Source organism: Phocoena phocoena, chromosome 4 (assembly GCF_963924675.1).
Source record: "Phocoena phocoena chromosome 4, mPhoPho1.1, whole genome shotgun sequence".
Lineage (NCBI taxonomy): Eukaryota > Metazoa > Chordata > Mammalia > Artiodactyla > Phocoenidae > Phocoena > Phocoena phocoena.
The window spans coordinates 111,408,844-111,435,143 of NC_089222.1; positions in this window are offsets into that span (position 1 = coordinate 111,408,844).

Below are 26,300 nucleotides of genomic sequence, written 5' to 3' on the forward strand. Positions count from 1 at the left end.
GACCCAGCAATCCCAGTACTGGTCATATACCCTGAGAAAACCATAAGTAAAAATGAGTCATGTTGGGTTTCCCTGGTGGCACAGTGGTTGACAGTCCACCTGCTGATGCAGGGGACACAGGTTCGTGCCACGGTCCGGGAGGATCCCACGTGCCGCGGAGTGGCTGGGCCCGTGAGCCATGGCCGCTGGGCCTGCACGTCCGGAGCCTGTGCTCCAGGGCGGGAGGGGCCACAGCGGTGAGAGGCCCGCGTACCGCCAAAAAAAAAAAAAGAGTCATGCAACACAGTGTTCATTGCAGAACTATTTACAATAGCTAGGACCAGGACATGGAAGCAACCTAAGTGTCCATCAACAGATGAATGAATAAAGGAGATGTGGCACATATATACAGTGGAATATTAGTCATAAAAAGAAACGAAATTGAGTTATTAGTAATGAGGTGGATGGACCTAGAGACTGTCATACAGAGTGAAGTAAGTCAGAAAGAGAAAAACAAATACTGTATGCTAACACATATATATGGAATCTAAAAAAAAAATGGTTCTGAAGAACCTAGGGGCAGGACAGGCATAAAGATGCAGATGTAGAGAATGGACTTGAGGACATAGGGAGGGGGAAGGGTAAGCTGGGGAGAGAGTGGCATGGACATATATACACTACCAAATGTAAAATAGATAGCTAGTGGGAAGCAGCCGCATAGCACAGGGTCATCAGCTCGGTGCTTTGTGACCACCTATAGGGGTGGGATGGGGAGGGTAGGAGGGAGACGCAAGAGGGAGGAGATATGGAGGCATATGTATACATATAGCTGATCCACTTTGTTATACAGCAGAAACTAACACAACATTGTAAGGCAATTATACTCCAATAAAGATGTTAAAAAATTAAGAAAATAAAAATAAATAAAAGTACATATTGTCTTGTCTCCATCTGTCTGGAATGTTACTTAGTGTACGGATGCTGTGAAGTTTACCCTTGGTGGAGGAGAAAGCCATCAATCTCTTCATGTGATTAGGTTTCAGTGAGGTTCTTGGTGAGATAGACAATTTAGCCCCAAAGCAGTCCAAGAATAAGCAAATCTCTGACCTTCTCCTCCTCCCCTCCCCCATCCTCCTCTCCCTCTCCTCTCTTTCCATCCATTTGGCCAAGAATGGTAGTCTGCCTTTTCAGTTGCAAGAGATCTGGGAAAACCGATGTAAATGTCTCAGAAACAAAATTTGATCTTCAGCTAAATGAGCATGTTAGTGAATTAAAATTTGGATAATCTGCGTTTAAATTGTGAAAGTGGAAAATGATGGGTTAAGAGATTGAATATAGGAGAGGAAAGAGCCTTAATCATTTTAGTAATTAGTATGTAATGTCCTAAAATGATTCACTAATCACTCCACAGCTGGTACACTGAAAAAACACAGGGTACAAAAGCATTCCTCAAATGCCGTAGTCCAACAGAATCCATACTTTGAAGAGTATGTAGAAAACACAGGGAAAATGAGAACCTGTAGACTTGCCCTCTGAAATATACAGAAGTTTGTTTGACGGAGTAAACTAACTAAGCAACCTATGGCTTCATTCATTTTGAACGATATTGTAACATTTTAATGAAAGTGATTAAAGAATATCACTATCTTTAAACAGGATAATATATGTGCCAAGAGGAGAGCTTGTACTAAATCTTCAAGGGCTTTTTCAAGGACCTTTTTAGTTCACAATCACAGAAGCACAATGTTAATTTTCTGCCTCTACTAAATCAAAATCTGTATATGCTACTTAAATAAAAAGTCCCATCTGCACGTTTTTTGTAGTTACAGGCTTTAGTGCTTAAGGTATCATATCTGCCAGTCACAAATAAAAGAAAAAAAATAAAAAGAAGCAAGGAGGGAAGGAGAGAGGGAGGGAGAGAGGAAGGAAAAGAGAGGAAAGAAGGAAGGGAGGGAGGGAAAGAAAAACCTGAAAATAACATTCAAGAATTACACTGGAATTCTTGCTTCATAGAACACAAAACATAATGTGCTGCTCAAAAGACAAGAACTTTTCTTGCAGTAGAAGCTAATAATTTGAACCCACCCACATGTAGTTAATGATAATGGTGACTTAAATAGCTAAATATTTCTAATTATCCTGTTTGACTCTAAAAATGCCCACATGAAGATACTTTTTGCTTTTATACATATTTGTACGCTAACCTCACTGCTAGCTTCTACACATTCCTAAACCTACCTGTCTCTCAGAGGCCTTACCACAGTGTAATCAAAAAGAAAAATGTTGGTTGTGCAATAGCTATTTGGCTCTGATGCTGTCTTCCCTGAAATTTAGTAAGAAGGTCTTGAACCATTTTAGTCTGCTTTATTATCAGAATTGGTATCCATTTACCTATGATTTGTTCTTGACAGCGATCAAATTCAGAGGTACTGTACTGGATGTATGATAAGCTGACAATTGTCAAGGCTGTTCCTGTGGCCATCAGTGGCTCCTTTTTTACTACCCAACTGTGTATTGTAAAACCAATTCAAATTATCCAGAAGCCCTAAAGTTATAATGATTCTCATTTATAGAGAGCCTTTATTCAACAATTCAATGTGCTGCATAGGAAGTCATCATGACAAAAGCTTCCTTAGCAAATTATGAAGAATTGTATATATGTGTAGTTAAATTCAGGCAGAAAACATGTAAGTAATTAATCCATGTGCAGAAATACAGAATTATATTAATTATACCTTGGTTTTTAACCCATTGGAGACTATTGTTTTTCTTACATCAGATTTATTTCTAAAAATGATTAACATATGGGTGTTTATCTACACAGTTTGCCACACACAGCTAAGAGCAATTCAAGGATGAACGTATTCTTATAGGGCAATTAACCTATAAGTCATGCAAAAGAGTTAATAGATCCTATAAATCTTCAGATAATTTATTCATCTTGTCATCTGAATAAATATTGTGAGTCATTTCTGGAGAAAGGCAGTGCTTTCTCCTTTCTTCTTCTATTTTGCCTGAGGTTGTGCTGCAGTGGCTGTGTGCCCCTGTCACTCGAAGGAAAAGAGATATTCACTCCTTTATAAATAAGAACACAGACTCTTTCTCCTTATATTGGATTTATTTTCCAGTTAAATGGATTGTTTTGTCCAGGCTAAGTTTAGTAAGAACCAGAATAGCACTAAGTTCATTGATCTTTAGTTACTTTAGAGAAGGAAGGAATGGAAATTCAGAAATGAAGGAGGAAATTCTCCATTCCATGCATGGAGATTGCAAGAATTGGAGGTGAAGAGGACGCAGCTGCATTTCTTAACTTTTGAATGAAAAGCAATTATGCCAAGAGCTTTCATTTTAGATTGTCAGCATGTGCCTATGTCATACCCATCCTGACACTCCCAAACTGAAGATTTTAAAGGCTTCCTGCCTTTGTCATTGAAACACCTGTCACCAACTACACTGAATCAGCATCTCTAGATGCTGGGAAATACATATTCAACATGAATCTATGTAAGAAGCAACAGTAGGGAGGCTGGAATTCTTTAGAAACCTTAAAGAAAAAAATGAAAGCAGTATTTAAGCCTAAAAAAGAATCTGAAGTTGTGATGAAATTTTTCACCTCATAAAATATACTTCTGATTCCATTTTCACTTGTTTGTGATTGGAATAACCCCAATGTCAAGTTAGCAAAGCAAATTCCTACAAAAAAATTTTTTTAATATATTAACTACAAATATTACTGGAAGAAAGAGAAAAATATGTTTTCCTACATAGGATCTGTAAAATGAAGAGGCTTTGGGCATATTATTACAATAAGAAATATTTCTAAACACTTTATTTTTATTGTAGGACAGAATAAGTAAGGATGAAATAATCTATCAGTCACATATTCTATTCTTTAAGAAGCATGGTAAAATAAAAAGAAACTGATTCTTTAGAGTACTGGAAAAATTCTGGTGCTCTCTACATGTTAAATCTCATTTTCAAATACATTTATTATTCATTCTTACCCTCTTCATCCTTGCCCTCCTGCTTAGGATCACGTCTATGAGTCAATTGCAAAAGCAGTGCTCATTTCCCGCTTACTCAAGTATATCAAGATATTCAATTTATGATTTCTGAATTCAGAAAGAGACATCCCCCAGAACTCCAAGTGACACTCAGAAGAACTCAAAATTTTATAGTTCATCAGCTTAGATATCTTTCTGAAGAAAGGCTAATGATTCTTTTTTATACCTTATTAGCTATTTGATGGTACATTTACACGAATGTATTCAGTGTTAAAAAATTTTGTAATTTTATATAACCAATGGGGTTACAAAATAAAACTTTCATTTAATACTAACCCTTTCAAGAAGCGCTAAATCAAATCTCCAAAAACATATGATTTTATGCATTATTAAAATTAGAAATATGACAGTACATATAGTTTCTCCAATTGTAGCCTATTTTATCACCACCAGCCAAAATATTAAAATAATAGGGCTTCCCTGGTGGCGCAGTGGTTGAGAGTCCGCTTGCCGATGCAGGGGACACGGGTTCGTGCCCCGGTCCGGGAAGATCCCACATGCCGCGGAGCGGCTAGGCCCGTGAGCCATGGCCACTGAGCCTGCGCGTCCGGAACCTGTTGCTCCGCAATGGGAGAGGCCACAACAGTGAGAGGCCCACGTACCGAAAAAAAAAAAAAAAATTAAAATAATAAACTTCTAGATTAATGAATATTTAAGGCAGCCACACAAAGGATACATATTTCCAAATAAATTCTGATAACTCAATATCAAATGACAATAAAATTACAGTATTAGATCAGGATTTCAGATGAACTCCAACAGAATGCAGAGGACATAGAATTTGTTTATTTACATAGCAAAATCGAGAGGAAAAAACTTAGGTGTAAACAAATTTTTGACAGCAAGTACTTGCCAATCTGTCTTAAGGTTAAAACTAACAATATTTTTATCATGTTGAATTCAATTTTCATCCATTTTCTTCTGGATATAACAGCAGTCTATTTATTAACTGACTAAAATACCTACTGGCTGTCATTTGTTCTATTTTTTCAAGTCTATTTAACTGAAGACATTAATTTGATTAATGTCCAGTCACCAACCAGTGAGATCATAGACCTAATACTCTCTGATATTAAGCACTTAGCTTTACAATTCTTTCTGATGAAACCTTTGAAGACTGAACTTTCTAGCAAGTAGTGGAATTAGCCAAATGGAATATTATTTTTCCCTTGACTGTCTTATTCTAGGAGATAGAGTTAGCACACAGTAGAATATCTGTGCGTTCTTCTTCTTGGGGCCACATCAAGGACCTTCCAAATGTTATCTTGAGCTGCATTTAATGACCAGCCCAAGTACTTATCAAAGAGTGTACTGACTGAGAATTAACAGTTAAAGCTTCAACCCTCCCTGAGTAGGTAGTTAATGAATTTGAAGTCAAGAAATGAGCACGCTAGGTGTTGATACAAAAAGCAACATAAGGCTTTCCAAAGAATCTTATGAGGTAGGCATTATAAGTTCATTTATCTAGGTCATGTAATAGAAGATAAGAAAATCTTCAGTAAATACCTAGCACTAACATGAATAATTTTTTTTAATTTTATCATTTTGATATAGAAACAAAATTCTCTTCTTATACCTTGAAAATATCATCAAAATATATAATTATCCTTTAAAATTTTACTTTTAGCATGTGGTAGGCAAAATAATGGTCCCCCCAAAGATGTCCACATCCTAATCCTCAAAACCTGTGAATTATTACCTTGTATGCCAAAACGAATTTTGCCTTTGCAGGTGTAAGTTGAGGCCCTTGACATGGGAAGACTATCCTGAATTATCCAGGTGGGCCCAATGTAATCATAAGAGTCCTTGCAAGAGGGAAACAGGAATATCAAAGCAGGAGAATGATTCAAAGATGCTACACCGCTGGCTTTGAAGACAGAGGAATGGGATCATGAGCCAAAGAATGTACCAGCCTCAAGAAACTGGAAAAAAAGCAAGGAAATGGTCTCTTCCTTAGAGACTCTGCTGATACTTTGATTTTAGCCCATTAAGACCCATTTTTTGACTTCTGACCTCCAGAACTGTCAAATAACTACATTTTTCATAACTTTTTCCAGCAGCAATTAGAAATACAAGTGGTACACGGCTACTTACAAGGCCATTTTCCTGTGGTCTTGGCAGTGATAAAGCCACCATAAGCTTATAAGCATCATAATTGGCATCAACACCCACACAGAGGATATGGAGAGAACCTAAGTTATCTAGTTTGGTCTCTAGGCAGCATTTATTTGACTCTCCCCTCCACTTTATGCCATGGAGACCATTTTGTACTTTATTATTATACCACTCCCAGATCATATTACAAATTGGAATTAACAGTGTGTCAATTATTTAACAAAAGCTTCAGTTCTCTGTACCCACTTAGATGCAATTAATGAGCCAAAAGGGAACAATCATATCAGGTTTAACTGCTTGGCCTTCAGATTGGAGCAAGTTTCTGCTTTCTTGCTTTGTAAAGGTCATCATAATTCTATTTTAAAATCCTAAAGATCACAAAACATTTAAAACGCTTCCTTGAAAACTTTGAAAGCCCCCCAAACCCAGTCAGGTCAATAAAGAATTATCATTTAACATTCATTAAGCACCCACAGTCTGAAAAATATCATACCAAAGAAAAAGGGACAAAACACAGTAAAAAATTATGAGCACTTCTTTTAAAGAAAACAACATTCACCTGTAGGTCATGGGAGGCGATAATTCTGATTGATCAGAAATAATGACCCAGCAACTTGATTACAATGAACAAGCCGTGATGAAAAAGCCACACTACTCTCTATTCCTGGTTAAAATGTCAAGGTCTATGATTAGACCATAGGAGTCAAAGATCTGAACTATTCTCTGATCATTTTGAGAGAAAGGTCAGTGTATTATACGTACTTTGGTAATAGCCTTGCAAATTTTGTGAAAATAGTTTTCTCATCCTCTGTTCTTGTGGCTAATCTCTAAATTACTTTGAACAAAGCACTGCTACATGTTATAGGAGGTATAATAATTAAGAAGGCCCTTCTTTCAAGGATACCACCACCTAGTGGAAGAGAGAAAAATGCATATGTTTCTATTCCCTCACAGTGCCTAGCAGAATATTGCCTTGTTAAAGATGATCCTTAATACATGACTAATTATGTAATTACAATACAAGGCAGAATGTGGTAAAGATTGTTAGAGGTACAAACAAAATGTGATATGCTAAAAGTTTCCCAATATCTGAAGAACTACAACTTGTATAATTGACATTTGCTAAATTATAAAACCAAGCTTGGTGTTATTGATATATAACATGCCCAAGGTCAAAAAGCTTTTTAAGTTGAAACAAAATCAAGGAAATTTTTTAAATTTAATGAACTTTTGGCTTGACTTTAAAGGAACCCCCACGTAGATGTGGTGACAGAAATCTGCAACCCCACCCTGCATGTCAGAGGAAAATATGAATCCCAGGAATTAATTCAAGACTCATGTTATTCCCCATCCAACAGAGAAATCAACCATTAAAAGCTACTGTGTTTCTTTGTGCCAACGCCAGACTCCAAGTGTTCCATTGTACAATACTGCAGACCCACGGGCAACAACAGCATGGCTGATAGAAGAAATATTCTTTCCTCAATAGAGGTTTATATTATGCTATATTTAAGAGGGGAAAAAAAAGCTTGTGCTTCTAAGATGAGTTTTCTTAACAGGTCCTCTAACAGTGAGAACACTAGTGTGAATGGGGGAAAAGAACATAAAATTGTGATTCACTTTAACCCTCTTTCATGGGACTGGAGCCTGGGAGACTAGGTAGTTGCAAACATACATGCCCACCTAGCCAAATCTGGAAGCCCTGTTGAGACTGTAGGACTCAGAAAGGATATAAGCAGTAAGAGCTCAACCTGTAGAGGAAGTTAGCCTTTTCAAGAGGGAGATGAGGTCAACAGAGAAATTTAAAGGGTAGATAAAGAACATAAACAACAAACCTGAGATCAGGAAAGGAGGGAGTAACCATGGCAGTGCCCCTCCAAATTAAGATGTATTTGTAAAAGATGTATCAATATTTGAACTTGAATAGCAGGTTCAAAGGGTAGTCCCAACTGGCTAGAACTTTAATTTTTTTCTCTCCTATGTTGTAATTTCCTTATGACACTTCCCTGACTGTGTATACCTGCAGTTTGCTGTATAAGCCTTTTGGAGACTGAATGACAGAGTGCAAAAAGAGAGATGTGCTCCTTACATTCACTCTAAGACCTTATCAAAGAAGAGCCATTAGTCTACTAAGAGCACTATGGTTTGCAAGTATTATGATAAGCAACAACACCAACAAGCAGCCCCAAAGAGAATTGGAAAGAACCATAACCACAGAGAAGCAATTTGCAGAGGGCATATGAAGAGACATTTAAACTTAAACTTCTAAATACCTAGCAAATTAAGAGAAGCACCCACTGAGAAGGAAAGGGAAGGCACATGAAACCTCTGGTTTATATAAATTTAATATTCACAGTAGGATAACATTTTGAAAGAGCAACCCAAAGTTTTTTGTTTGTTTGTTTTGGGGGCTTTTTATTCCCAGTAATGCCTTTTACTGTGGGTCTTCCATAGTTAAAATTGGACCTTGAGACTGAGATTTATTAACTTAGAGGAGAGTCAGACTAGGAGGACAAAGTGTTGAATCTTAGATTTTTGACTGTCGGAATGGGTTCTTAAAATCAAAATAAGGATAATAGTTTTGAAAACCCAAATATTTGATTGCAAGAATCAATTTTCTTATTGAAATAATTTTTTGAATTCTGAATGGCTCAAAGATTAAAATTTATAGTATCATGGAGAAAATGAGTATTAATATGATTTAGGTTTTTTGCCCAAAAGGATATAAAGTTCAAACAGATTGGAGGATAAGGAGTGTTGAGGTGAGGAAAGCAGTAGTAATGTTTACTTTTAATGGATCTGGAGACATCTCACCCCTAAAACAAGCCAAGTAAGTGGGGAAGTTGATTACCCTGTGCTTTCAGTAATCTCATTCTTTTTATCATATTGTTAAAATGAAAATATCCTCTTGACTTCACTTTAAAATCTCTTGTTTCATTGGTAATTGCTTTCTTTTGATTATGGTTTGCTTTCATCTTGTGATCTGTTTTTGGACTGCCCATTCAATGGTGAAACAAATCCAAAAGTAAGATATCTCAACAACTAAAGGGACAACAGTTACTATGTTTTATAATAATGTGTGTACTAACATATGAACACAGATTTCCTGATGCTTATTTTTCACACAATATTGAGGCTAAGGTGAAAACATTCCAACTCAAAAGTGGTTACAAAATTATCAAGTTTCTCCACTTCTTTTCTGCTTTTGTTTCTTTTAAGAGCAAAAATATTCATTTCTCAGGTTTTTGAAAACACTAAAAGAAGCAGAGCTATCTACTCTTTCTTCTAAATCACTGTGCTTCTTAGGAGGTATTCAAATGGAACCAACAGGAAACACAGCTGAAACTGGCTTAAACAATAAAATGAGATGCATTGGTTTTCCTGCTCAGAAGGTCCAAAAGTATGGGGAGGCCTCAGAAGTGACTTAATTCCACAGCAGGATGATCTTTCTGTATAATGGATTTGCTTCTTTAAATTTCTGTTTCACTCTGAGGCTGACTTACCCAACAAAAGATAGCCACTATCAACTCTCAGGACTACTTGCTTCCTAATCTAAGCCCATAGAAACAGAGTTACTTTTGGAAGTTCTCTCAGAAGACATAGTTCATGTCCCAGAAGTCTCTCAAAAATCTTTTCTCATGTCTTTTTAGCTCAAATTGAATCACATACCTACTCATGAATCTATGGCTAAGGGATGGGTTTATTCTAACGGGCTTAGGTGTGAGCCATATGACCTAACCCCAGATCTAGAGATAAAGCCAATTTCCTCCAAAACACTTAGGCTTCTCAGAAGTTGTATGGGGAATTACCCACAGACAAAAGAATGGATATGGGGGAAGAACCACAATGTCCACTATACATATTCACCTTTGGCTCACATCTTGTATATATTGTGTTTTAGAAACCTTGTCCCCTAACCCACTCCTCTCCACTTCAGTCAGAGTGAAAGTAAAAATGTATAATTATTTTAATAAAAGTACTAAGTAAGCACATAATATCCTTAGCCTCCAAGAGACTTTAATAGTATAAATAAGATAAAGTATGACTAATATAATGAAGCCTAAATGAGAGTAAACTATTTTTAAAGGATTTCAAGTCTCAAACCTGGGTCTGGGGAGTTTTGGAATTTTGCATACAGGCTTTGTTTTTTTCCCTCCCTAGAGTAAAGAAGAAATATGTTTTGGAAATTTGTGGAAAATAAGAAGTTAAAATAAAAGTCATCCTAAAGAGCCACAAATTATCCAGATTGTGATATCAGAGAAAATGAACTGCTTAGAACTTTTTACTTCTGAAAATGACTCTGATCCTATTAATATGATTAGCAATATCAGTATACAATCCATCTGAAGATAGCCTGTAGTATCTGGACTATGGGGCTAGCATTCAAGATAGCAGTTATGTGGACAGGTTTATTATAAACTTTGGAATAAAAGTTATAGGACTATGCTGACAGATTAGACATAGGATATTGGAGAAGAATCAAGGTTAACTCTTAAGATTTTTGCTTGGATGTTTGTGATTTCATTTACTTGATCTGAGGAATATAGAGTGAAGTGGAAATTGATCAAGAACTCTGTCTTAAATAAAATGGTTAAGAGTGGAGAAATTGAGAAGACCATTAACTATACAAGTCTGGAGGGATCATGGCTAGAAACATATATTTGAAAATCACCTATATATAGATTATACCTTAAGTTACAGGACTGGATCACCTAATAAAACAGTATATGAAAGGAAAGCAGAGAGCTCAGGAATGAGTCCTGCCTTACTCTGTAGATTGAAGATTTGGAAAAGGGGAAGTTCCCAAAGAAGTTTGAAATGGGCCACAGTTGAAGTAAAAAGAAAGTCACCAGTGTTTATGTCTCAAACCACAAATGGAGGAATGTATTGAGAAGGGAAGGCCAACATTACGGAATTCTGCTGAGGCCATGATGAGGAATGGAAGTGAACACTGGATTTAGCCACTGGTAACTATGACAAGAGCAATTGAGTATAGAAGAGGGAGGAAAGCTTGGAAAGTTGAGGAAAAAATTGAAAAGGAAGTTTGAAAACATATATAAACATTTATTTTGAGAAATGATGAAATGAAACGGAACAGAGAAATTACATAGTCGCAAGCACAGAAGGTGGAATTAAAACAGACTGAGTTTTTGGTTAAAGTGAAAGATAACGTATTATAGCATACATGTAGGTTGAGGAGAATTGCCCTGTAAAGAGGGAGAAATCAGTGATAGAGGAGATAGATGACATATTTGTAGAATGAAAATTATTAAGAAGGCAATAGTCTTTGGAGTGTTAGTGTGTTTTTATTTTTTTTCTGGAAAACCACACCCTTTACCACATAGTTGAAAATAAGTTATATGAGTTACTTGAATCCTATATGAAAACCATGATTCCTTAAATATCTGATTTTTACAATTAAATTTCTATATTTAAGTTGAAGTTGAACAGGTTGTTTTCCTCTTGCCCTGTAACTGATAGGAAGCATTGAAAGCTAAGAACAAAAGGGCATCAAATACCTAATACTCTAAACTGAAGCACAAATACCTGGGGGCCAGACAGCTTGATTGTAGCCAAACCTACTTTGTTACCCACACCAATAACTTCCACTGCCCTATCCCTTCCCCACAAATAAACCAAATGCTAGTGGGAGAAAGGGAGGAGAGTCGCTTTAGTCTTGAGACTTTGTCCTAGGGAGAGAGCACTGTGGCTCACTTTACTCACAAGGGGGAGCCCTACCGACAGAATACTCTCTACTCTCCCATTAATAGGGTAATACATCTCCAGAATTGCCTAGGAAAGTCCTGGTTTATGATTCTAACCTCTTGTATTCTCAAGAGTGACCTGGTTTGGACAATGAAATATATGTTCACCCTACCCAACAGCCAAGTAAAGAGTAACTTTCCAGGAGAGGAGATTGGCATTACATTTCTTGGATGAAAGTCAGTCGATGCCATGAGCTCACTAATCTTCTGGGGCCTACATGAGCTGGCAGAAAAGAGAATTGCCTAGAAAAGACAATGTGAAGAGACAGGAACAATGGAGCAGCCTGCATTTTCATGGTTTGGGGTGGTGAGAATGTAGCAGATTTCTATGAGTCAAGTAGAAATTAGAGAAGGTAACCAGGTTTGAGTCATCTCCCTGGTCCCCAACCAGTAAGGGCTGACCACAAAGAGGAGAGAGACTGAGAAAAGGGCTGGAACTTTTGAAGGTGGAGAAAATAAAGGAAAGGTGAATAAAGGAATTAGAGCCAGTGAATCTCCCACCTCTGGGATTGTGAGATGGAAAGGAACATCTCAGGGGTCCCAAAGAATCACACTTGTGTCTGGAAGAGCAGCATTTGATGCCTGCCAGATGGAGGGCATCCACATCTGGCCACTGTTATGTACATAAATATTCAGAGCAGAGACACATACCAGTGAGTTTAAAAGGTTATTGCCTGTTTCTGCAACACCTTCTCCCACCACTATCAATGGGGTAATCAGATTCAGCCTGAAGGGTGAAGGGGTGAAGTCCTGGAAATGCAATGCTCCTTGGCCAGCATTGGGAGGAGAGACAATGATGAAATTCAAGTTTTAAATTGCACAAAACTAGAATGCACTTTTTAATAACAGAAAATGATGGGAAAACCTTGGGATCTCCCAAGATGTTATTATGGGTCAGAAAAAGGATAATCAATGAAAGATGGTTGAAGGTAATGATTGGAGAAAATAAGGCAATGATTGGGTTTGTATATAACCAAGTTTAGATTATCCAATAAACTTATTTAATTAAAATATTACCTGCTCTTCCACCCCACTCGTCCCACTTAATCATTTTATTATTGCAACCTGCTTTGGGGTTTTAGATTAGGTGTAAGTATAATTTGTTTCATAAGATTATTTTTTTAATGGTGGTTTATTTTACTCATGAGATTAAAGGGTGGTTGGTGATGAATTCTGAACTCAAATACCTAACTTCCCTTTCTAGAATATAATATTTTCAAGCACCAAAAGCAATAATATCTAACCCAGAAGGTAGAAACATAAAAGGCTGGACATTAGGAATCTGCATTTCCATCTTGCCCTGCAGTGCACTAAGTAAATGCAGAGGTTTCAACTGTTATCCATTTTAATTCTTAGATACAGAAGGGCAAGTCAAGTAGGTAACTAGCTTCTATAGATCTCTCTAAGAAAGACTGAAATGATCAACTTCAAGCAGCTAATCTAGCACTGGATCAAAACCCCTCAGGGAAATATTTATGTTTTACTAGTTTACTCAGAGAAACAGCTCTAGGGATCTGCAGATATCCTTTGTGATTTTGACTGAAGGGAACACTGATGTCAGAGCTGAAGCTTGTGATTTAATCATAGAAGCAATTCAGCCTTTAACAATCCTATCTCCTAAGAAATCAATAGCTACACTTTCAGTTCTATTAAAGGATTTTTTAAACTTCTCCACCTGACCGAGATATTAATTTGTATATGTTCCACTGTTTGCCTTTCTGATTGAAATGTTGAAAGACTAATTCAATGATTCAGTTTGAAATACTTTCCCCCAAAATTTTCTCTGTCATCATCATTATTTTAATTATTTATTATTTATTGATTCACATACCATTTTCCAAACACTGAGTACTTTAAAGAATTATCTACAACATCCGAAGATACCAGCTCACATCAGTCTCCCAAACATAGTCTTCCAGTCAGTGAAAGGTGGTACAAAATAGCTTTTAGAAACAGAGATTTTGAAACAGATTACCATTATTATTTTTTTTTTTAATGGACAAACAAAAGTTCAATTGAAGAGCCAGAGAAATTGGGGCAACTCAAGGAAAATCTTGGCCTATCATAATGCCAAGGGCTCATGAAATCTGGGATTATCTACACTGAAGTTCTCAAAATTTTCACATGATGGAGCTCTTCATAACATATGAATTATACAGAGGATGTGGTTTTCTATCAATTTAGAAAAACATTGCCTTCCTGCTCTGATTTGCATGGATGACTGTTATTTAAGACATTTAATTCTACCTTGTAATAATGGTTAAATTAACATTTGAATAGATGTGGACTTCATTAAATTATGAGGTATACTGAACAATAGTGGTGTACTGAAACAGGCATTAAATGGGGAGCCAGGAGTCATGGATTCTCTTCTAAGGATGAACTGTCCTATATGTCCTTGCTTAGTCCTAAAGGCTCTACATCTCACTCCTTCATTTAAAAATATATAATGACTTTCTAAACTTGGAGGAGGTAATCAAGAGGATGTGACCACTGGTTGACCCATGAGCTGAACTCAGGCAATAAGTTTCTCTACCTCATCCCCTGTCCTTGGAATGTACACTCTACCTACCGTTCCCACAGTGGGAGCTATTCCAAGGACATAGCCTTGAGAGAGTAAGGTGTTATTGAGACCATCTTGACTGTGTATGTGACTACACTCAGTTAAAGCTTTACATAAACTCTTAAGATTCTGGTGGGTGGGTGCAGAAATCATCTTATCTTGTGGCCCCCCAAAACAAGTCTTGTAGGATCCCCTGCTTATTAAAACTGCCACCTACCAATCTGGAGTAGTTTGCCTTTTTCCTTTGATCTCCGCTTGCCCTCCATGTAGGAGAAGAGATAGTTTTCGAACAAATAAAACTCTAAAATTTTCAACTCTAAAATGTTGATTATTGGAGATGCATAAATCTTACATATTGCTCTTAAAGCTACGCATTCTTGGGCTTCCCTGGTGGCGTAGTGGTTGAGAATCTGCCTGCCGAGGCAGGGTACACAGGTTCGTGCCCCGGTCCGCGAAGATCCCACATGCCGCGGAGCGGCTGGGCCCGTGAGCCATGGCCGCTGAGCCTGCGCATCCGGAGCCTGTGCTCCGCAACGGGAGAGGCCGCAGCAGTGAGAGGCCCACGTACAGCAATAAAAAATAAAAAAATTTAAAAAGCTAAGCATTCTTTTCGCCATGGAAGCTCTACAGGCACCTCATTAAACACTTTATTTCTTATTTGTTGACAATATTTATAATTACGACTTTTAGAAAATATGTTTTATTATATTACAATCAATGTTCAAACTGATTTATTAGAGGAAATAGGCTAATGTTCATATCAATTTGTCCTTTGAACTTTGGGGATAGAGACCAACACAGCTTTACTCACAGGGTTTTGTGATTAGTTTATCTTTATTAAATACTACACTGAGAACAGAATGAAAATATTTCTAATTTTAGCAGAAACGGTGTTTAGTGAAACTGACTAATGTGTATTAGAAGTGATCTAGTCACCTAGGTATCACCAGCTGCTAAACAAAGACCATGTCTTCTGTTTCCATGTATGATCTACCTTGGTAATACAGAAATGTGTAGCCAACCACAAATATTTACTGAGTTCCTACTCAATAAACAGTGTGTCAGCCATCGTTCTAACTATTGGGGATATAGTAGTGAAAAAATATGCCAGAAAAAATTCTTGTCCAAACAAGAATATATACATAGTGAAAGAGAGAGACTAGAACTAAGAAGTTGTGTGTGCTTACACTAAAAATCTCCATAGAAGTACAATTTCCATCTCTCTGGTCAACTTTGCTCTCAATTTACTTAAGAATAAAAGGAACATATACATTTAAAATTCAAAGTTATGAGAACAAAATGTGAGTAGAATTACTTGTGTCTATATCTGCTGAACTCTTGATACAACGCACCTTTAAAGGTGCTCAGTCATTAGATCTGGGTACAAATTGGTACTTGATAGCCTCAATACTTGTTCTGACATCATTATGTTTAGCATTTCCTAATCTCAATTAACTGTGCCTCTTCTTTTTTCTAACGCTGAGAATATAAATTTCTATACTTTTACATATGCTTTTAAAGTATGATTGCCCATGTCAGGCACTGAGCTCAGTTCGGGGAATATGATGGCTGAAATATAGCCCTGGCCTTTGCCTATACCACATTTAACATAGAGAAACAAAACACATAAAGAAAGTAAGATGCTAAGTGTTTAAGCTATGCTCCAAATTACATAGGTTCATAGCAAGGAGAAGGATTGTTTCTGAATAAAGGGGTTCCAAGACCTTCACAGAGAAGACATTTTCTTTGCCTCTTTAAGGATGAATAGAAGGTCACCAGAAAGAGAAGAAGAAGTAGAAGTTAATGCAAACTAATTTATGAAGATTTTTAAATGGTTAGAGATTAAACTTTAAGTGAACACTAATGTAATGATTTTCATAAGCAATTTTTTATAAATAGAGACAAGTTACTTGATGACTAATTATTCTATGTATCACCTTTTCAAGACATTAGTCTTATACAAAGATCTTGATTAATTGATGATTTTTAGAAGATACCTAGACTCTATAATGTATCAGAACACCTAATTCAAATCTATTGGCACTACCCTGTTTTCTTTTTATTATGACTCCTCTCTTCCAACACTCTGGATCCTCTGCCTAAAAAACTATCTCTGTGACTACTACTGAGATTAAAAAACTATATGCCTCTATGTCAAGTTTGTCAATTTTTTTTTCTGTGAAAGTCATTCTTATATTCAAAATTTAGAAAAAGAGCCATTTAGGCCAAGATATTTTATTAATATACTTGGCATTGAACACTGATATTTAGTTTTATTGACCCAATTCATGTGTGTTTTTTGTTGTCCAACCAAAAAAAAGAATCTTATGTTAATATTTGCTTTTTTTTAAGTGCTTTGGTATTTTCTATCACTCAGGGAAAGGAAAAAGAAAGGAGAAGGGAACAAAAGGAAACGAATGAAAATAAGGTCTTATGATGGAAAAGAAGAGATTTTATTTCTATGTTTAATAGATCTCTACAGCTTCCAAAAAGTTTCCATAATCTATCTCCTCAGAAAGATCAAGGAGGCATTATAAGAAATCTGTAGCAGAAGGAAAATGTCAAGGAAACATCACAGATATAAAACAGAATTTTTCCATGAACAAATCATTTCTAGGACATATTTTCTATAAATGTCCAGCACTTGCCTTGTGCAGGTGTTCTTGACAAAATAATTCAGGCACAGAAATTCTAGAATGTTAAAAATCTGATTTTTTATATGTGTCTTTTTCATATAAGTGAATTCTAAATTCAAGTTAAAATGCTAATAAAGTATATATCCTTAATTTTTGCTTTTATCATTTGAAAATGGAGAAGTTAAATGTCAATACAAATGATTTTATAAATATGCAAGGCTTTGGAAATCATAAATTCTAAAGTTTTTAATGCAAAGAAATGTCAGGGTTCAAAGATTCTAAAATACGTCATTTGCTCTTATTTCTCTTATATAGTTTTATAATACCCATTTTAAGTAGCTAGAGACTGTTACTCTAAATTGACTTTCTCAGAAAGAGACTTTTTTAAGCATAATAACAACAAAGTTATTACTAAAGAGAAAGGATTTATTCCCCAAGTTTCTCTGCAAAAGTCAATCATGCCTGCAGAGGAACTTGATTAATGGTGCATAATCTACAGATGTTATGGAAGCCTCGTAAGTGAGAATGTTAATTATCTAACTTTTTAGCAGAAAGATAAGAGTTTAACCTTTAGAAAAAGAAAGACAGGACTAAATAACTCACGGGAATTAGTAATGGGATAGTGAGCTTTTTATATTCACAATGGCAGCTGAAATCCATCCCACGTGACAACTGACAGAAACACATGAACATCAGATTTTACCAAGGCTGACACATGAAGTGTTGGCAGCCTCTTCAGCTTCATCCTAAATAAGGGTCTATATCTCTAAAGTACTCAAGAATACTAGCATGCACACCAGAGGAAATTTATTACTATGGGTTACTTTAAGACAATTGAAACTTTAACAAAGACTCAAGAATTATCAAGATACTAAGCGCTAATTTTTTAGGCTACTCTCTAATACAGCTGTGTATGATGAACCATAGCTGCCTATAATCTAATGCACATTATTTGAAGGCTATTTTTTGTGTGTTTGTTCCTTGTTTTGCTGGTGGGTTGGGGGTGGGGTGGTAAACCCTGGTTTTTTTAAAAACAAAAACTCATTGAAATGTTCATGTGTACCAACGTTCAAATTCCCCTCTCTACCTGAAGTCAAAGTTAATATAAAACAGAGAACTGCAGGAGTCATTTAGCTTAATTATGTAAACAATGAAAGGCAAGAAAGACATTTTATTTTAGCAATATATAATATTCCTCATGAAACCTAGACACATTAGGCGGTAGCCATTTTGAACTGAAATGCAAGGTCAGCAACATCAGACCTTCAGGCCTATGCTATTCCTTTAAAAGGAGACCTCAATAAATGCTTCCTCAATATTCTTTAGGGGACCATCTTCTTCCACCTGTTTGAATCTTATTGTTTTTCAGACATTTTTGCCATTAACCTTTTTATCTCTTGCTCCATGTTACCAAAGTAATCTGATTCTTGCTAGGCTTTCGACTACCACAGATACATTAATGACTTCCAAGTCAACAACTCCAGATGAGTTTTATCAACTGCATCCCGGGTAAGCATATCCAATTGTCTACTGTATATAGCAGGTATGAATTCTAGTCTACAAAGCCACCACATCCAATAAATGAATTTTCTTTATTTTTCAACAATTGAACTCAATTATTTTTCAATAATTGAACTTCTATTTTGAGAATTCATTTCACCTGATAATAAAAACAATTTCAATCAGTTAAAGGAGCAATCTGCTTTCTCTCTTGTCTTGTTTTAAATTCTGGGGACACAGAAGGGTTTGAAGACAATCTGTTTACATACCTACAATGTCACTTGCTGAGATGTCCCTGCCCCTAGTTTTTACTTTGCTCAGCAATCCACAAAAATCAGTGATGCAACCTCCACTCCCTTGACTTAATTTCAGCTCACTTTCAGCCATGTACCAGCCATTCTAGGGTACATGGAAAATACTCTCTTGATCCCAAACCACTCAGAGCTGTGGGAAAATCTGTGATGCCTTCTCTGGCTAGTCTACGTAGACATACAAGGAGAAGATTTCTATTGCTCTTGCCCTTGCTTGTTGTGAGGGAACACTGTAATTTGCCAAATCTCCAGACTCTGGAGTTGATTAAAGGAGGTCCCTTTCTGGAGCCCATAAAATTCATCTTTAGTCTAGAGAGGAGAGGAAATTTGCAGAAAATAAATATTTTAATCTTTTTTCATGATGAGCTTTTATTTTTTTAAATCTTTTCTCTATGGTAAGGCCTAGGGTTATGGAAATCAAGCCCAAGAATTAATTCTTTTGATCTGCTTTATATTGATCATCTCTTCTCCTGTGGCAGTGCAGATGGAATACCCTAACTGCCTGGGGTAGGGGAAGACCAACTAATTCCAAGAGAAGGAATTAAAACATCATTTACAACTCAGAATGTTTTCTTACCTCATCATTCTCTTCAGACATATCTTCCACAAATAACATACACTCAGTAGAACTAAAAGTCATTGGCTTCCACCCAAATCTATCTTCTTCATGTGTGGATATCTCAGTGAATGGCTTGGTTGTCCATCTAGTAACCCCAAACAAAAGCATCTATGCTACCCAAGAGTCTACTGCATCCCTCAATGTCCAGGTAGTAACACTGTCCTATTAATTCAAATATTATACTAGTTCTCAAGTCAGTTCCTTGCTTTCTGGGCAGTGTATTAGTTTAATCCCTCAACATTTTCTGCCTAGACTACTGCATTAACTCCACACTAACTCCCTCTGGATTTATCCTCAATAGCACTAAAAAATATTTCCTCTAAAATATATACCTAGCAATTCTATAAATATTTACTCTTTGTCTGAAACTTCACTCTCCTTTATCTCCATCTAACTAATTCCTATCTGTCCCATAAGGATCATCAAGCCTGATGACACTGACAAGTTTTTTCCTGATTTACCATCACTCCTACCACTCTACCCTTCTTCAAATACATTGTGATATAATTTTTTATTATTTGTCCCTCTGAAAACACTAGAATGTGGCAGGTGAGGCATGGACCATATTGAAAATGAGTATGTTTGTGTTCTAAGGTCCAAACACAGAGCTGAAAATACAGTATATTAGATTAATTGAACTGAAGTGACATCCAGCTTCCTTAATCAATATGACTTGCCTGGTAATTCCAATTCTGAACTCTCTTGCTCTATCGTCAAATTCAGTTTTTCCTCAAAGACTCAGTCCTGTGAAAGTGGATGTTCTTATTTTACTGAACATCCTGTATTTTACTGAACATCATTTTATTCTTCTGGATATAGGCATATAAAAACAATCAAATTTTAAAAGGAAAGGCCTTTATTAATTCCATGAAAAACAAAAATGTTTTCAAGAAAAATAAGTATCCTATATGGCTTAGCAGTAAATACCATTTACATAGTCAAAATAATGTAAACATGATATATCAATCATCCAAAATGACAGTAAAACTACCAGGGATAGAAAAATATGTAGGGAAGTAAAAAGATACTATCTAAAGGGAGAATTCAGAAAAGAGAATATAAAGTACATTATTTGGAAATATAAAAGGAAATATAAGGGCTATGGAGGAACAAAGGAAGGGCATGAAACAATCTGGGGGGAATCTGGATATTCTAATGGTTTTTAAACAGAAATTCAGTGATTCTACTTCACCCATCTTCACCTCCACTTCTACAGGTCCCTAGTGCTAGCCAACTCCTGAGCCTTTTAGTAATTCTTTAATTAAATTGAATTGACTGTCAGCCCTCCCACTGAGGAGGATTCAGTTTTCTTGGTTCTGCTTTACCTGTTACCAGTCGTCCTGCTGGTTTCCAGCCTCCAAAACTTTAACTGCTGGGTCTGCTATAATTGCCTCCTCTGAAACTTCCTTTGTCCCAGTGGGTTTATGCCTTAAAAGACATATACGTGTATATATACACATATATATGTATATATATTTACTGAACTTTTAGTGGGAGTTTCAGATAGAGAAGAGGTAACTTTATATTCAAACTGCTTCTTTGAATAGGATTAGTGCGCTCAAAAAAGAGACCTGAAGGAGAGGGGGAAGATGGTGGAAGAGTAAGACGTGGAAATCACCTTCCTCCCCACAGATACACCAGAAATACATCTACACGTGGAAAAACTCCTACAGAACACCTACTGAACACTGGCAGAAGACCTCAGACTTCCCAAAAGGCAAGAAACTCCCCACGTACCTGGGTAGGGCAAAAGAAAAAAGAATAAACAGAGACAAAAGAATAGGGATGGGACCTGCACCAGTCGGAGGGAGCCGTGAAGGAGGAAAGGCTTCCACACACTAGGAAGCCCCTTCGTGGGCGGAGACTGCGGGTGGCGGAGGGGGGAAGCTTCGGAGCCGCAGAGGAGAGCACAGCAACAGGGGTGCGGAAGGCAAAGTGGAGAGATTCCCGCACAGAGAATCAGTGCGGACCGGCACTCACCAGCCCGAGAGGTTTGTCTGCTCACCCGCTGGGGCGGGCGGGGCTGAGGGCTGAGGCTCAGGCTTCGGTCGGAGCGCAGGGAGAGGACTGGGGTTTGCAGCGTGAACACAGCCTGCAGCGGGTTAGTGCACCACGGCTAGCCGGGAGAGAGTCCGGGGAAAACTCTGGACCTGCCGAAGAGGCAAGAGACTTTTTCTTCCCTCTTTGTTTCCTGGTGTGCGAGGAGAGGGGATTAAGAGTGCTGCTCAAAGGAGCTCCAGAGACGGGCGCGAGCTGCAGCTATCAGCGCGGACTCCAGAGACGGGCATGAGACGCTAAGGCTGCTGCTGCCGCCACCAAGAAGCCTGTGTGCGAGCACAGGTCACTATCTACACCTCCCTTCCGGGGAGCCTGTGCAGCCTGCCACTGCCAGGGTCCCGGGATCCAGAGACAACTTCCCCGGGAGAACACACGGCGCGCCTCAGGCTGGTGAAACGTTGCGCCGGCCTCTGCCACCACAGGCTTGCCCCGCATCCGCACCCCTCCCTCCCCCCGGCCTGAGTGAACCGTAGGCCCCAGATCAGCGGCTCCTTTAACCCCGTGCTGTCTGAGCGAAGAACACATGCCTTCTGGCGACCTACACGCAGAGGCAGGGCCAAATCCAAAATTAGTCCCTAGGAGCTGTGAGAACAAAGAAGAGAAAGGCAAATCTCTTCCAGCAGCCTCAGAAGCGGTGGATTAAAGCTCCACAATCAACTTGATGTACCCAGCATCTGTGGAATACATGAATAGACAACGAATCATCCCAAATTGAGGAGGTGGACTTTGAGAGCAAGATTTATTATTTTTTTCCCCTTTTCCTCTTTTTGTGAGTGTGTATGTGTATGCTTCTGTGTGAGATTTTGTCTGTATAGCTTTGCTTTCACCATTTGTCCTAGGATTCTATCCATCCGCTTTTTTTTTCTTTAAAAATTTTTTTTCTTAATAATTATTTTTTATTTTAATAACTTTATTTTATTTTATTTTATCTTCTTTCTTTATTTCTTTCTTTCCTTCTTTCTTTCTTTCTTCCTTTTTACTTTTTCTCCCTTTTATTCTGAGTCATGTGGATGAAAGGCTCTTGGTGCTGCAGCCAGGAGTCAGTGCTGTGCCTCTGAGGTGGGAGAGCCAACTTCGGGACACTGGTCCACAAGAGAACTCCCAGCTCCACATAATATAAAACGGCGAAAATCTCCCAGAGATCTCCATCTCAACACCAGCACCCAGATCATCCAAAATGAAAATAAATAAGGAAACACAAGCTTTAAATGATACATTAAACAAGATGGACTTAATTGACATTTAGAGGACATTCCATCCAAAAACAACAGAATACACATTTTTCTCAAGTGCACCTGGAACATTCTCCAGGATAGATCATATCTTGGGTCACAAATCAAGCCTTGGTAAATTTAAGAAAATTGAAGTTGTATCAGGTATCTTTTCTGACCACAGTGCTATGAGACCAGATATCAATTACAGGAAAAGATCTGTAAAAAATACAAACACATGGAGGCTAAAGAATACACTACTTAATAACGAAGTGACCACTGAAGAAATCAAAGAGGAAAACAAAAATTACCTAGAAACAAATGACAATGGAGACACGATGACCCAAAACCTATGGGATGCAGCAACGACCAGCAAGCTACATTGCTGGACACCCTATTCGAAACAACTAGCAAGACAGGAAAACAACCCCACCCATTAGCAGAGAGGCTGCCTAAAATCATAATAAATCCACAGACACCCCAAAACACACCACCAGACGTGGACCTGCCCACCAGAAAGACAAGATCCAGCCTCATCCACCAGAACACAGGCATTAGTCCCCTCCACCAGGAAGCCTACACAACTCACTGAACCACCTTTAGGCACTGGGGACAGACAACAAAAACAATGGGAACTATGAACCTGCAGCCTGCATAAAGGAGACCCCAAACACAGTAAGATAAGCAAAATGAGAAGACAGAAAAACACACAGCAGATGAAGGAGCAAGATTAAAACCCACCAGACCTAACAAATGAAGAGGAAATAGGCAGTCTACCTGAAAAATAATTCAGAATAATGATAGTAAAGATGATCCAAAATCTTGGACATACAATAGGGAAGATGTAAGAAACATTTAACAAGGACCTAGAAGAACTAAAGATAAAACAAGCAATGATGAACAACACAATAAATGGAATTAAAAATACTCTAGATGGGATCAATACCAGAATAACTGAGGCAGAAGAATGGATAAGTGACCTGGAAGATAAAATAGTGGAAATAACTAATGCAGAGCAGAATAAAGAAAAAAGAATGAAAAGAACTGAGGACAGTCTCAGAGACCTCTGGGACAACATTAAATGCACCAATATTCGAATTATAGGGGTTCCAGAAGAAGAAGAGGAAAAGAAAGGGACTGAGAAAATATTTGAAGAGATTATAGTTGAAAACTTCCCTAATATGGGAAAGGAAATAGTTAATCAACTTCAGGAAGCACAGAGAGTCCCATACAGTATCAATTCAAGGAGAAACACACCAAGACACATATTAATCAAACTGTCAAAAATTACATACAAAGAAAACATATTAAAAGCAGCAAGGGAAAAACAACAAATAACACACAAGGGCATCCCCATAAGTTTAACAGCTGATCTTTCAGCAGAAATTCTGCAAGCCAGAAGGGAGTGGCAGGACATATTTAAGTGATGAAGGAGAAAAACCTACAACCAAGATTACTCTACCCAGCAAGGATCTCATTCAGATTTGATGGAGAAATTAAAACCTTTACAGACAAGCAAAAGCTGAGAGAGTTCAGCACCACGAAACCAGCTTTACAACAAATGCTAAAGGAACTTCTCTAGGCAAGAAACACAAGAGAAGGAAAAGACCTACAATAACAAACCCAAAACAATTAAGAAAATGGGAATAGGAACATACATATCGATAATTACCTTAAATGTAAATGGATTAAATGCTCTCACCAAAAGACACAGACTGGCTAAATGGATACAAAAACAAGAACCATATATATGGTGTCTACAAGAGACCCACTTCAGACCTAGAGACACATACAGACTGAAAGTAAGGGAATGAAAAAAGATATTCCATGCAAGTGGAAACCAAAAGAAATCTGGAGTAGCAATTCTCATATCAGACAAAATAGACTTTAAAATAAAGACTATTACAAGAGACAAAAAGGACACTACATAATGATCAAGGGATTGGTCCAAGAAGAAGATATAACAATGGTAAATAATTAAGCACACAACATACGAGCACCTTGGTACATAAGGCAAATACTAACAGCCATAAAAGGGGAAATCGACAGTAACACATTCATAGTAGGGGACATTAACACCCCACTTTCACCAATGGACAGATCATTCAAAATGAAAATAAATAAGGAAACACAAGCTTTAAATGATACATTAAACAAGATGGACTTAATTGACATTTAGAGGACATTCCATCCAAAAACAACAGAATACACATTTTTCTCAAGTGCACCTGGAACATTCTCCAGAATAGATCATATCTTGGGTCACAAATCAAGCCTTGGTAAATTTAAGAAAATTGAAGTTTTATCAAGTATCTTTTCTGACCGCAATGCTATGAGACCAGATATCAATTACAGGAAAAGATCTGTAAAAAATACAAACACATGGAGGCTAAAGAATACACTACTTAATAACGAAGTGATCACTGAAGAAATCAAAGAGGAAAACAAAAATTACCTAGAAACAAATGACAATGGAGACATGATGACTCAAAACCTATGGGATGCAGCAAAAGCAGTTCTAAGAGGGAATTTTATAGCAATACAATTCTACGTTAAGAAACAGGAAACATCTCGAATAAACAACCTAATCTTGCACCTAAAGGGACTAGAGAAAGAAGAACAAAAAAACCCCAAAGTTAGTAGAAGGAAAGAAATCATAAAGAGCAGAGCAGAAATAAATGAAAAAGAAATGAAGGAAACGGTTGCAAAGATCAATAAAACTAAAAGCTGGTCCTTTGAGATGATAAACAAAATTTATAAACCATTAGACAGACACATCAGGAAAAAAAGAGAGAAGATTCAAATCAATAGAAATAGAAATGAAAAAGGAGAAGTAACAACTGACACTGCAGAAATACAAAAGATCATGAGAGATCACTACAAGCAACTCTATGCCAATAAAATGGACAACCTGGAAGAAATGGACAAATTCTTAGAAATGCACAACCTGCCAAGACTGCATCAGGAAGAAATAGAAAATATGAACAGACCAATCACAAGCACTGAAATTGAAACTGTGATCAAAAATCTTCCAACAAACAAAAGCCCAGGAGTAGATGGCTTCACAGGCAAATTCTATCAAACATTTAGAGAAGAGCTAACACCTATCCTTCTCAAATTCTTCCAAAATATAGCAGAGGGAGGAACAGTCCCAAACTCATTCTACTAGGCCACCATCACCCTGATACCAAAACCAGACAAGGATGTCACAAAGAAAGAAAACTATAGGCCTATATCACTGATGAACATAGATGCAAAAATCCTTAACAAAATTCTAGCAAACAGAATCCAACAGCACATTAAAAGGATCATACACCATGATCAACTGGGGTTTATTCCAGGAATGCAAGGATACTTCAATATACGCAAATCAATCAACGTGATACACCATATTAACAAATTGAAAGAGAAAAGCCATATGATCATGTCAATAGATGCAGAGAAAGCTTTTGACAAAATTCAACACCAATTTATGATAA